Source organism: Sus scrofa, chromosome 3, assembly GCF_054392235.1.
Source record: "Sus scrofa isolate SSC_HxYL_T2T_F1_AM1 chromosome 3, Sscrofa_HxYL_maternal_Yorkshire_Landrace_v2.0, whole genome shotgun sequence".
Lineage (NCBI taxonomy): Eukaryota > Metazoa > Chordata > Mammalia > Artiodactyla > Suidae > Sus > Sus scrofa.
In genome coordinates, this window is record NC_139385.1 from 34635079 (window position 1) to 34649931 (window position 14853).

The 14853-nt window shown below is 47.2% G+C and overlaps 1 protein-coding gene across 3 annotated transcripts in view; it reads right to left on the bottom strand.

The window, feature by feature from the left end:
- The window catches only part of BMERB1 (bMERB domain containing 1), a 138577-nt gene that overhangs the window by 52298 nt on the left and 71426 nt on the right, over nt 1-14853 (bottom strand). The window lies entirely within an intron of this gene.

Sequence of the window (14853 nt, forward strand, 5' to 3'; positions counted from 1 at the left end):
GCGAGCCCTTTGGAAACTGGAAAGCACGTTTCCATGGGAACCCCGTTGCAAGAAAAGAAGAGGCTCGGGCAGGGTCACCAAAACCTGTTCAAGGTCATACACGGTGACTTGACATTTCCTGCCTGGTCCTGTCTGAGCCTCTGGTCCCCTGGATCATGACCATTTTACCCTGTCCCATTTCCAAGACCAAGGCTAATTTTAGGCAGAAGAACATTCGTAATATTATTTTAGCAAAACCATTAATAATTATCTTATGGGAATACCAAGTCATGTAAGTAATTGTAAGAGGAAATACAAGTTTATTGTAGAAAATTCAGATAATACAGATAGGCAACAGAGCAAAGTAAAAAGTCATTCATAACCCCACTGCTGAGAGAGAGCCACTATCCACATTTTTTTCCATTTTTGGCCGACCCACAGCACATGGAGTTCCCTGGCCAGGGATGGAACCCAAGCAGCAGTTGCGACTTAAGCCACAGTTATGGCAACACTGGATCCTTAACCCACTGCACAGGGCCAGGGATTGAAACCGAGTCTCTGCTGCTGCTGAGACACCACTGATCCCTCTGTACCACGGTGGGAACTCTCACTATTCACATTTTGATGGACATTCTTCTAATCTTATATTTATAGTTAGAGTTGTGTATATATTGTCATATATGTAAAACCATATATTTAAAAACTATATATACAACACATATAACTATATATTTATAATATAAAGATACTACATATATATGCACATACATAAATATATATGCCCGTAAGTTTATATGCATGTGTGTTAGTTCACTTGGGCTACCATAATAAAACAGAAGCGGAGCGGCTTAAACCATGGACATTTATTTTCTCCCCGTTCTGGAGGCTGGAAGTCCTAGGTCAAGGTCAGCCAGGGTCAGCTTCTGGTGAGAGCGCTCTCTCTGGCCTGCAGTGAGCTACCTTCTCCCTGTGTTCACATGGCTTCTCTGTGTGCATGCAAAGAGAGAGCTCTCTGGAATCTCTTCTTTTTTTTTGTCTTTTTAGGGCCACACTGTGGCATATGGAGGTTCCCAGGCTAGGGGTCCAATTGGAGCTGCAGCCACCAGCCTATACCACAGCCACAGCAATGTGGGGTCCAAGCCACGTCTGCGACCTACACCATAGCTCATGGCAATGCTGGATCCTTAACCCACTGAGCAAGGCCAGGGATCAAACCTGCGTCCTCGTGGCTACTAGTCAGATTCGTTTCTGCTGAGCCACAACAGGAATGCCTCTGGGGTCTCTTCTTATAAGGACACTAGTCCTACAGGATCAGGGCCCCACCCTTATGACCTTATTTAATCTCAGTTATCGCCCCATCTCCAAATCAACCACACTGAAAGTTAAGGCTCTGACGTAGGAATTCAGGGTAGACAGGTGGGGAGGGACCTGATATTCGGTCCTTAACAACATGTATGTATGTGGGAGTTCTTGTTAGTTAGCAGTTAACGGACCCAACCAGCATCCATGAGGACATGGGTTTGATCCCTGGCCTTGCTCCATGGGTTAAGGATCCAGAGTTGCTGGGAGCTGTGGTGTAGGTCGCAGATGTGGTTCGCACCTGGTGTTGCTGTGGCTGTGATGTAGGCTGGCGGCTCCAGCTCTGATTCCAACCCTAGCCTGGGAACCTCCATATGCTGTGGGTGTGGCCCTAAAAAGACAAAAAGAAAAATAAACAAACACTAAATATGTATGTGTATACGTGTATACATATTTCTATATACATTGCCATTAACGTTTTAGTGTACCTTCTCCTGATGTAAAAATACAGCAATTTATGTGACTTTATAATACACATGTGCACTTACAGGGTAATACATATGGTTTCATATGTGTGTTATATGTACAGTGTTATTTAGAAACACATCTATATTTCTTTTTCTTTTTTAACAGTGATCAGGCATTTTTACTGAGCCAAGAAGAAGCCAGGCACTGTCATTTCATTTGCTTCTTTCCCCTGTGTGATTGGTATAGTTGTCCTTATCATTTTTAATTGATGTAACATTTTTATTTCATAAAGCAGATAAAAGCAAAATCACAGTACGATCCTAATTAGGGATGATCAGATACTCTTCCCCCCCACCTATACTTTTTGAAAAAGTGGAAAACCACACACCAAGATATTAGTAGTTAAAGATATTCTCTATGCAAATATATGTACTCACACATATGTACACACACTCTCTCACACACACACACCATTATAGATGTCTGGTTTCTGTGATACAAAGTCAGGGTCCCACCATTTTATTTAATTTTAATTAATTTGTTTTGCTTTTTAGGGCCACACCTGTGGCATATGGAGGTTCCCAGGCTAGGGGCTGAATCAGAGTTACAGCTGCCAGCCTACACCACAGCCACGGCAACACGGGGTCCAAGCTGCGTCTGCAACCCATACCACAGCTCAGGGGGAATGCCGGATCGTTAATCCACTGAGCGAGGCCAGGGATTGAACCCACATCCTCATGAATGCTAGTCAGGCTCATTACCGCTAAGCCACGAGGGGAACTCCTCCCTCCATTCGACTACCTGCTCTTTCCCCTTAACATTTCATGAGCTCTCCCGCACGTCCTTGGCTGCACCTCCCCAGCAGGAGTGTGAAAGGCTGTGTGGTTTGCTATTTGTGGCTGTATCATGAATCACTTCACCAGCCCCCAGACGCTTCGGTGGTTCGCCGCTCTCCCCCACTGAGCAGCCCTGTGAAGAGCACCCTCAGAGACGCAGCTCTGCCTGCAGCGAAGAGGCGCCTTGGGGCCACACGCCCAGAATGAACAGCTGGCTTTTACGGGATGCGATATCCTTTGGCCCTTCCCAGGCAGAGAAGGAGACCTCGGGGGGAGAGGATGCTCTGGCTTTCCTCCCACCCAACATCCCATCGCCTCCCTGTGCTCACTCCTTCCTCCCTGGACTGTCGTCAGCACTGAATGAACCGGGGCACACCATGCCCAAGGCTCACTGCCAATCAATCTTGTTTTTATAATCTTATATTTATTCCACTCTTATCTTTATAGTTAGAATTGTATATATTGTCATATATGTAAAACCATATAAAAACTATACATATAACACATATAACCATATATTTATCATATATACAGACACTACATATATATGCACATATATAAATATATATGCATGTATATATGATGTGTGGTAGTTCACGTGGGCTACCATAACAGAACAAGAGAAGCTGAGCAGCTTAAACTATAGACATTTAGAGTTGTTATTACCCAGCTCTGCCTTGCCATCTCTTTCCATCCTCACCACCAGCCAGAAGGATCCAGATGTTTTCCTTCTTAACACATAAGGGAAAAACGGCTCAAAGCTGGCCAGGAGAGTTCCTGCCGACATGCAGTGGGTCAAGGATCCAACAGCAGCAGCTTGGGTCACTGCAGAGGTGTGGATTCAATCCCCAGCCTAATGACGTGGGTGAAGGATCTGGTGTTGCCACAGCTGTGGCTCAGATTCCTTCCCTGGCGTGGGAACATCCATAGGCCTCGAGTGTGGGGAAGAGAAGAAAAAAAAAAAAAAAAAAAAAAAAAAAAAAAGCTGGCAATGGAAAGCGCCGAGCCCAGGTCTGCCTCTAAAACGCATGCTCTTTGCCCCATCACTGCCGTCCCTTGCTCACGCCGGGGTTCCACACCCCCATCCATTCACAGCTTAGCTACAGTCAAAGGTGGTTTCTTACTTTCCTAGGGCTGCCAAGGCTCAGAACAACAGGAATTTATTCTTCCACAGCCCTGGAGGCCAGAAGCAGGTCTGCATTTACTCTGAAGCCTCCAGGGGAAGCTTCCCCCTGGCAACCCTTGGCTTATGGCAGCATCACTCCCACCTCTGCCTGTTTCCACGTATCCTTCTTCCCCGAGGTTCTGTGCATCCTTCTCTGTCCTTTCTGTCTTGCAGGATTTCAGTATGACCCCATTTCAATCTTTATCTTAATGACCCCTGCAAAGACTCTATTTCCAAATAAGGTCAGGTCACATTCTGAGGTTCTGGGTAGATAATGGCTTTTGAGAGGACACTATTGTTTTGTTTTGTTTTTTGGATGCACCTGCAGCATGCAGAAGTTCCCAGGGGCCAGGGATCAAACCTGTGCAACAACAGTGACAATACCGGAGACCACCGGGAACTCCCAGAGGATGCTATTTAATCCATTACGGTGATGCATGGCCACAAGCCTGCAAGCTCCCTGAGAGCAACATCACTCTTTGCAAGAGCTTCAGTCACTGAATGTGGAGCCCAGCTTTGGCTGGAAGCAGCCAGGGCTGGTGCAGATGGGTGGGGTGGCGGGGCGCAGTGAGACTCAGCAAAAACCAGCCAGGGGCCAGAGTTAGAGACCCTTGGTCTGAGGCCAGTCCCCAGCTGCATGAGCTTGGATGAGCCCCTTCCCCTCTTAGCATCACTTCCTTCCTTTGCAAAATGGGATTCAATAGCTATCATGTGCTACACTGTGCCAGCAGCTTAATATGTAAGATCTCATTTAATCCTTATTTGATAGACGGCGTACCCGTGGCTTAGTGAAGGAAAGTGACTTGGCCAACATCACACAACCAGAATGTTGCAGAAACAGAATTCAAAAATTCAAGAAAGCCCCTTTCTTTTCTTCTCTCCCTTCCCTCCTTCCTTTTTCTCTCTCTCCTCCTCCCTCCCTTCTTTCCTTCCCCGCACCACATGCCTTAATCACCTCATACAGCTTCTGGGTGGGGATTTAATGCACTTATGGATGCAAAAGTGCATCACTAACCACCCCACAGACGGAAGTATCCTCTTTTCTCACACATCATGGCTCACACAGGCAACCTGATTTCCACGGGACATATTCTGAAAATGGCAACACACCCTGGGGGGAAGCGTGGGACAGACAGAATTAATCACACCCCGTGGATTGGCATTTTACCTCCAGCCTCGGGGGAGGATGGAGGCGGTGGCACTGCCAGGCTGCAGGTGCTGAGATGAACATTTGGCTTTGACTTGGGGCAGAGGATGGAGCTGCCACCTCTGGTGAAAAGTCCCGGGTCCCACCCATGGATGCTTCCCTTCCCCTCGGAGAAAGGAGCAAAGCCTAGACCTTCCATCTGATATGGAAGAGTTAGAATCCTTTCTTGTGGTGACTGCTCTGTGCCAGGTACCACACTGGGCCCATTATAAGCCTTATCTCATTTAATCTTCACAACATCCTAAGTGAGGGGTTAGCCAGCTTTGGGACCATGGGCCAAAGCCAGCCCCCTTCCTGATTTTGTAAATAAAGTTTTATTGGAACATCGGCCATGCTCATTCATTTATGTTTGTTTTTGGTTTTGTTTGGGTCGGGGGAGGTTGGCCGAGGCATGCTGTGGCTTGATGTGGGATCTCAGTTCCCAGACCAGGGATTGAACCCGGGTCACAGTGGTGAAAGTGCTGAGTCCTAACCACTAGACCACCAGGGAACTCCCCCATTTATGAAATTATTTATGGCAGCTTTTGCACTATAGCAGTGGAATTGAGTAGCTGTAACAGAGACTGTGTGGCCCACAAAACCTCAAATATTTACTAGTTGGGCCAATCCGGGAAAAGTTTGCCCACCCCTGCCCCAGATGTAAATGCTATCACTTCCCCAGTTGAAAAGTTAAAAACCCCAACCAGGTTTAGCCAGTAACATAATAGTTAACATTCATTGACCATTTACTATATGCCAGGATCAAATCACTTTATTTCATTCCCCAAACAGTCCTGGGTGATAAATACCATTAGCCTCCCAATTCACAGATGAGCAAGCTGAGGCTCAGAAAAAGAAATAAAGCGCTGGGGCTGAGATTTATCTTTTTCTTTTTAGGGCTGCAGGTGCAGCATATGGAAGTTCCCGGGATAGGGGACGAATCAAAGCTGCAGCTGCTCGCCTACACCACAGCCACAGCAGCACCGGATCTGAGCCGCATCTGTGACTCAAACCAAATCCTTAATCCACTGAGCGAGGCCAGGGATCCAACCTGCAGCCTCACAGAGACAGTGCCAGGTTCTTAACCCACTGAGCCACAGTGGAAACTCCAAGGGGCCAAGATTTAAAACCAGCTCTGTCCTACCAAAGTCCTTGCTGTCATCAATTCTATTCATTGAAGTACCTCACCACTTAAGAAGTACCATCATCACTGTACAGTGGAGAAAACTGAGTCTTTTTTGTTGTTGCATTGGGTACATGGAGAGCAGCGGTCCTCTAGAGTTAGTGGGGGAAGTGCTGATCTGGGGCGGAGATCATGTCCAGGGACCTTCATTGAAAAGGTCTTCAGACCAGACTCTGAGAAATGCTGGGACAGGATGTGAATAAATGAATATCACGCAAGGTCCGCTTCTTTCCGTCTGAACTTGCGTGATGGAATGAGCATGATGGAAACCTCGACAACAGCCTCCAGCTAGAAGGCAGGCACCCAACAGCTGCCAATCAATGTGACCACGAGGACACATCCTGGATGCAGAAGGACAAGTGTTTCAGGGCAGCTGGGGAAGATGGTGGCTACAAGGCTCTACGAGAAAGCAAAGCACGAAGGCACAGAAGCCCCCAGGGCTCCGACTGCCATCGCTGTCACTGAGCTCCCAGGAGCTGAGTCACTTCTGGGGGATGAGGGAGCTAAATCCATCTTTTTATCCCCAAATGCCACACCAGGGAGATTCATGCTTCATGAGCCCAACAGCACGGCAAACAAGGGCTGAGCCCCAGACACGACTTCGATGCGCCAGCGGCTTTAATCATTTATCTTGAAAATTTAAAGCCACCCGGGAACAGGGGCTGCCACAGTGGTGATGGTGACTGAGGGCTGCCAGTCTCCTAGAAACTTGGAGCTTAAATACAGGCAAGAAGGAAAACCGCTCAGGACCAAAGGGAAGCCTTTCCTGGTCTGTCTTCTCCAACCTCAGGTCACAGTAGGAACTGAAGCCCACAGTCCCCTGGACAACGCCTACTTTTGTTTCTCCTTCCTAATTTCATGCACCTGGTATACACTCCAGAGCTCTCTTTTTAAAATTTCTGTTTTATTTTTGCGTTTTCAGGCCACACCCATGGCATACGGAGGTTCCCAGGCTAGGGGTCGAATGGGAGCTACAGCTGCCGGCCTTCACCAGAGCCACAGCAACACAGGATCTGAGCCGTGTCTGCAACCTACACCACAGCTTACGGCAACACCAGACCCTTCACCCACTGAGTGAGGCCAGGCAGGGATCGAACTCGAATCCTCATGGATCCCAGTCAGGTTCATTAACCGCTGAGCCATGAAGGGAACTCTTAAAGATTTTATTTATTTATGTTTATTAAGATATAATTGATGTACAATGTTATGCCAATTTCTGCTGTACAGCCAAGTGACCCAGTCCTACATACATGCACATCCCGTTCTTAAATCATCATCCATTATGATCTATCCCAAGAGACTGGATATAGTTGCCTGTGCTGTACAGTAGGAACTCATTGCTTATCTAATTTTTTTTTTTTTTTTTTTTTTTTGCTTTTTAGGGCCACACTCGAGGCATATGGAAGTTCCCAGGCTAGGGGTCCAATCGGAACTACAGGTGCCCGCCTCCACCACAGCCACAGCAACACAGCATCTGAGCCACGTCTGCCATAGCTCACAGCAGCACCGGATCCCTGATCCACTGAGTGAGGCCAGGGATCAAACCCACATCCTCATGGATACTAGTGGGATTCGTTCCTGCTGCTCCACAATGGGAACTCCTGCTTATCCATTCTAAATGTAATAGATTTTGCATCTACCAACCCCAAACTCCCAGTCCATCCCATTTCCCCCCACCCCCGCCACGGCAACTGCAAGTCTGTTCTCTTATATTAAGCACTCTTGGGAGGCCAGCACTAACCCATCATGCTCCTAAATACCTTGGCAGGTAGGTACACTCATCATTCTCCTCTCTTTCTAGGTTAGTAAGATGAGGCTGAGATTAGCGAAGACACTGAACCAAGGAGTGGCACGGCTCCACAGGTCTGTCTGATTCCAAGGCCCAGGCTATAGGTCAAAGGGCTGCAGAATAGTATTTTCCAAAACCTCAATCACTGCACAGCATTCACCACTTGCACATACTAGAATTATGGACTCAATGTTTGCATCCCTCCCACCCCCAAAATCTTAGATTGACATCCTACCTCTGAATGTGATGGTATTTGGAGGTGGAGCTAGAGAGGTAATTAGGGTCAGGTGAGGTCATGAGGGTGGGACCCCCATGATGGGATTAGTGCCCTTATTAGAAGAGACACTTGCTTCCTCTCTCAGCTCCCCACCATGGGAGGACACATCACGAAGGCAGCCGTCTACAAACCAGGAAAAGGGTCCTCACCAAACACCAGGTCTGCCAATGCCTTGATCTTGGACTTCCCAGCCTTTGGAACTATGAGAAATATCTGTTTTTGTTTTTGGGTTTTGCTTTTTAGGGTCACACCTGCAGCATATGGAAGTTCCCAAGCTAGGGGTCAAATCACAGCTGCAGCTGCCTGCCTACACCACAGCCACAGCAATGCCAGATCTGAGCCTTGTCCTTGACCTACACCACTGCTCACAGCAACGCCGGATCCTTAACCCACCAAGTGGGGCCAGGGATTAAACCTGTGTCGTCATGGATGCTAGTCAGGTTTGTTACCACTGAGCCATGGTGGGAAGTCCCAGAAATACCTGTTGTTGAAGCCACCTGGTCTATGATATTTTTGTGACGGCAGCCTGAGCAGACTAAGAGACTAACTATGCCATCATGTACTCGATATTTCTTTATATTGATTTTTTTTTTTTTGGCTCACCTAAACTCCTTAAAGGACATTTCATATCACGTAGTTAGGATCACTTAGGATAATTAGAAAACAGTCATGAGAAGGCACCCACTGGAAACAAGGCAATGTTATCAAATTCTGGCTCAATACTGTAACTTGCCCAAGGTGCAGATGGAAGGCCTACATTTTTCTTCCTTTACCAGGGAGATTAGAAAGGACTCGAAAGTGAGCAAGAACTGGAGAGGCATTATAGACAAAACCACGAACTGAGGCTTTCCCCTCTAGTAATCACCAAGGTCAATCGTTGGAAAAAAGAGTGTGGGCGTACCTCGGAGATAGTGTGGATTCAGTTCCAAACCATGAAAATAAAGCCAATATTGCAATAAAGCGAGTCACACCAATGGTTTCCCAGCGCATATAAAAGTTATGTTGACACTACCCTGTAGTCAATTAACTGCTCAATAGCATTATGTCTATAAAAACAATGCATGTGCCTTCATTTCAAAATACTTGAGGGAGTTCCCTTCGTGGCTCAGTGGTAATAAGCCCAACTAGTATTCATGGTGACATGGGTTCAATCCCTGGCCTCACTCAGTGGGTTAAGGATCCAGTGTTGCCGTGAGCTGTGGTGTAGGTCGAAGAAGACACAGCTCGGATCCCGAGTTGCTGTGGCTGTGGTGTAGGCCAGCAGCGACAGCACTGATTCGACCCCTGGCCTGGGAACTTCCATATGCCGAGGGTGTGGCCCTAAAAAGACAAAAGTAAAAAAAAAAAATTAAAAAAAAAATACTTGATTGCTGGAGTTCTTGCTGGGGCGCAGTGGTTTAAGAATCTGGCTGCAGCAGCTCAGGATGCTGAGAAGGTGGGGTTCGATCCCTGGCTCGGAGCAGTGGGTTAAAGGACCTAGGGATGCCGCAGGTATGGCTCAGATTCAGTCCCTGGCCAGAGAACGTCCATATGCCTCAGCTGTGGCCATTAAATAAATAAATAAATAAAAAGGCTTCTCGAAAAAATACTTGATTCCTAAAAAACATGCTATCACCTAAGCCTCCAGTACCTTGGAATCTTTTTGCTGGTGGGGGGCTTGAAATGTGAGAAATACCAAAATATGACCTAGAGACATGAAGGAAGCCAACGCTGTTGGAGAAATGGCCACAAACCTTCCATTTGCAAAACAACACTCTCCGTGAAGCACAATAAACGAGGCGCGCCCGGGACTTTCCTGCAACTTAACTCAGTGTGGTTGGGATGCTAAGAGCATCTGAGCACCAGAAGGAAAGCTGTCAGAGAATCGAATTCCAGCCCCTCGGAGTGGAAGGTCTAAGAGGTGCTCAGGTCCGCCTCCTTTCTGTGTCGGACAGGAGGTGGAATGATACGACAGGATTCACTTCGCAGGGGCCCTCGACAAGGAGCAGTGCGCCCAGACTCTGGAGTTCTCGTGGGCAATTCGGTGCCATCTCGAGCCTGAAGGAAAATTCTCAATCAGATGTCAAGTTTTTCACCCCCAAATCAATTGGCCACTTCGAGTCCTGATTTCAACCCCGATCATATCACAGAGGCAAACAGAGGAAGGTGGACCAATTCATCCCGTCCTACAAGCATCTCTCAGGCGTCAGCATCCTTAGAACATCCTCAGAAGGATGCACGGGAGAAGGGCCACTGTGGTTGTCTTCAGGGATCAAAACTGGAGGACGGCCACCTTCCATCTCATACGTCCTTTTCTATTGTTTGAAATTTTTTTTGCCGCTTGAGGCATATGGAAGTTCCCAGGCTAGGGGTCCAATCGGAGCTATAGCTGCCGGCCTACACCACAGCCACAGCAATGCCAGATCCAAGCCACGTCTGCAACCTACACCACAGATCGTGGCAACACCAGTGAGGCCAGGGATCGACCCTGCATCCTCATGGATAGTAGTAGGATTTGTTTCCGCTGTGCTACAACGGGAACTGAATTTTTATTTTTTTATAGCCGCAATCATGGCATATGGAAGTTCCCAGGCCAAGGATTGAATCTGAGCTGTAGCTGCAGCAATGCCAGATCCTTTAAGTCATGGTGCTGGGCCAGGGATAGAACTCCCACCTCTGCAGCAACCCAAGCCACTGCAGCCGGATTCTTAATCTGCTGCACCACAGTGGGAACTCCTTTACCTATTTGAATTTTTAAAAATTTTTTATTTCCCCAATACAATTTTTTCCTACTGTACAGCATGGTGACCCAGTTACACATACACATATACATTTTTTTTTCTCACATCCTCACGCTCCATCATAAGTGACTAGATGGCGGAGGAGTGAGAGGTCGCGTTCAGCTTCTCCTACAAACACATCAAAAACCACACCTATACGTGAAACGACTCGCACAGAACATCACCTGAATATCTGAATTTTTAAATGAGTTTTTTATTTTGGAATACTTCACAATTTATAGAAGGGTTGCAAAAACACTGTGGAGAATTCCTGTCTACCCTCCACCACCGTTAACTTCACCAAGATGCTGACGTTGGTGATTTACCATCAGCTACACTGTTTGAACTCTCACCAGGGCAGGTGTTACCTATTCAAAACAGATTTAAAAGGAAGAAGAAAAGAGAGAATTCCTGTTATGGCTCAGCAGTAATGAACCCTACTAGTATCCACAAGGACTCGGGTTCAATCCCTGGCCTCGCTCAGTGGGTTAAGGATCCGGTGAGCTGTGGTGTAGGTCGCAGACGCAGCAGCTCGGAGCTGGCGTTGCTGTGGCTGTGGTGTAGGCTGGCAGCTGCAGCTCTGATTGAACCCCTAGCCTGGGAACTTCCATATGCCTCAGATGAAGTGCTAAAAAGCAAAATAAATAAATAAATAAATAAATAAATAAATAAATATCCAGAGCATCATGTCTGGTCATTTGGGCCATTCCTGTCCCTCTAGATGAGCAGCAGTCCTCCAACTTGATCGACCAATCTCCACCCCAAAAGGAGAGTCCAGGGACTCTGTCAAGGGGCCGAGCCCTGAGCTCACCACCCTGGGTACCCATAGGCTCGTCCTGGTATCAACCCAACCGAGAATCTGAAATACCAGGGAAACCCATCTGAGTGCCATTCCTGGGCAACGGATATCCAGAGGCACTTCAAAGGCTCCTGGTGGTACCCCCGCCTTTTACTGTCATCAATCATTCATGTAGGAAAGAAGCTCATTTCAATCCCCCAACATCCTATCATGGGATGCATCAAGCATCTCGCCTGCTCAATATCAAGTGAATATAATGGGAAACAGCCGGTGGCTTTTAATGAGTCACCATTTCCAAGATGAAGTAACTGCTTTTAATTCAGAGGCTCCATGCCCTCCTCCTCTGCCTTGTGAATACAGATGCCTCTGAGTCTTGCGAGTCATCATACCTCCCGCTGCCCCGTGCCTTCCCACATGCAATGTCTCTTATTCACAATCACCCTGCAAGGGAGGTTTTTGCAGCTGAGGAAACTGACTTGCCTTCAGCTCGCAGTCCCGGGTTATTATTCTCTAATGGGACTTCGGACAGGTTTTCTTAGCGTCTGGGAGATTCTATTTTCTCAGCCACATCTGCCTTGTCCAAGGTTACAAAAGCAATTAGAGAGCAGGTCCAATCAGCCAGGAGGTTGAAAAACCAGTGCTGGAGTCAAGCCGACCAGGGTGTAAATCCTGGCTCTGCCTCCTTCTAACTGCTGCCCTTGGGCAAATGACCTCACCTCTCTAAGCCTCAGTTTCCTTATCTGTAAACTGGGGGTAAGGATGGAGAATGTGAGACCGTCTTAAGGCTCATTCTGAAAGCTCAGGAACCAAGGTAAAAGCAGGAGTTTCCCTCCCTTCTGCTGGGCAGCCTCTGAGCACTTTGTTGGGACCTGAGTTCCTTACTCTCAGCACTGCTGACATTTAGAGCCGGGTCATTCTTCACTGGGCAAGGGCCGGGGCTGCTGTAGGATGTTTAGCAGCATCCCTGGCCTCCACCCACTAGAAGCCAACAGAACTTCCCACCAACCCCTAATGCCTTCAAACATCTGTGAATAGCCCCACAGGACAAATTCATCCCCCCCAGCAAACCACTGATGCAGACCCACTTTTTCAATAGTGTTTTGGGGAGCAGGGACATGAGACCCATGTGGTTAAAAGTCCATTTCCCCTTACAATCACCATGGAGAACAATACAGAGGTTCCTTTAAAAAAAAAAACTATAATCAGGAGTTCCCTTCATGGCTCACTGCCATCAAATCTGACTAGTATCCACGAGGATGCAGGTTTGATCCCTGGCCTGGTTCAGTGGGTTAAGGATCCGGCGTTGTGGTGAGCTGTGGTGTAGGTGACAGACGAGGCTTGGATCTGGTATTGATGTGGCAGCTACAGCTCCAATTCAACCTCGAGCCTGGGAATGTCCTTATGCCGTGGGCACGGCCCTAAAAAGACACATACACACACAAACCCTAAAATCAAGCTACCATATGATCCAGCAATCCCACTCCCGGGCATCTATCCAGAGAAAACCATAATTCAAAATGCACCCCAATGTTCGCTGCAGCACCATTTACAACACCCAAGACATGGAAGCAACCTACATGTCCACTGACAGAGAAATGGGTAAAGAAGATGTGGCATATATACACGATGGAATATTACTCAGCCATAAAAAAGGATGAAATAATGCCAGTTGCAGCAACATGGATGAACTTAGAGATGATCATACTAAGTGAATGAAGTAAGGCCAGAGAAAGACAAATACCATCTGAGATCACTTATGTGGATCTTTGAGAAATGATACAAATGAACTAATTTACAAAACAGAAACAGGCTCACAGCCTTTGAAAACAAACTCATGGCTGCCAAAGGGAAAAGGTAGGGGGAGGGATAAATTAGGAGTCTGGGATTAACATATACACACTAGTATATATGAAAGAGTTCATCAACAAGGACCAACTAACTGTATAGCACAGGGAACTAACTACTCAATATTTTATAATAACCTATATGGGGAAAAATCTGAAAAAAAAAAGAATGGGTATGTGTACATGTATGACTGAATCCCTTTGCTGCACACCTGAAATGAACACAACACTGCAAGTCACCTATACTCCACTGTCCATTCTAAAATAAAAATTAAAGTGCAAGTTAAACTGAAAAAATCCAGGAGTTCCCCTTGTGGCACAGCAGAAATGAATCCAGCGAGTATCCCTGAGGATGCAGGTTTGACCCATGGCCTTACTCAGTGGGTTAAGGATTCCGCATTGCCGTGAGCTGTGGTGTAGGTCTCAGCTGTAGCTTGGATCCCGCGTTGCTGTGGTTGTGGTGTAGACCTGCAGCTGCAGCTCTGATTTGACCCCTAGCCTGAGAACTTCCATATGCCACAGGTACAGCCCTAAAAAGAAAAAAAAAAAAAAAAAAGCAAGAAAGCATCCATCTCCCTGGGCTTCTCCAGAATCTGCTGAATCAGAATCTCTCTAGAAGGGGACCCATGGCCTGTACTTCATTAAGGCAAGTCTTCATCCATGTCTTTGGACCTCAGTCTTCTGAGATGGGGAGATGGTGATGAAATCCACCACTAAGGGGCATTTTGAAGGTTAACTGAGGGGAGCCGGCCCTCAGCCCAGGGAGCCCAATAGACGGTAGCTGTTTCCATCACACTGAAGTCTGAGAAGCACTGGTCTGGACAGAGAGGGGCAGAGAGTGCACTGGAGCTGGGGGAACCAACGGGAACCCCTGGGAGGGGGAATGACCGTGGGGCCGACCACGCTGTTAAAGGGCCAGCTGAGAACTGCAGCCAGGAGCAAGGTGACACAAGGGGGACAGGGCAAGCCGCACAGAGGGCCTTTCCTCTCTGCAGCACACAGTGACGTCATGTTCAAAACTGCCTCTCCAGCTAAAACAAACAGGTAATAACAGGCAAGAGACATACATGAAAAAATATCCTTCTATGCTTTAGTTGTCTATTGCTGCCAGAACCAATGACCACATATATGTATTGGCTTAAAAAAAATACAAATTATTTCATTTTTTTAAATTTATTTTTGTCTTTTCAGGGCTGTACCCGTGGCACAGGGAGGTTCCAAGGCTAGGGGTCGAATTGGAGCTACAGCGCCGGCCTACAACAGACACAG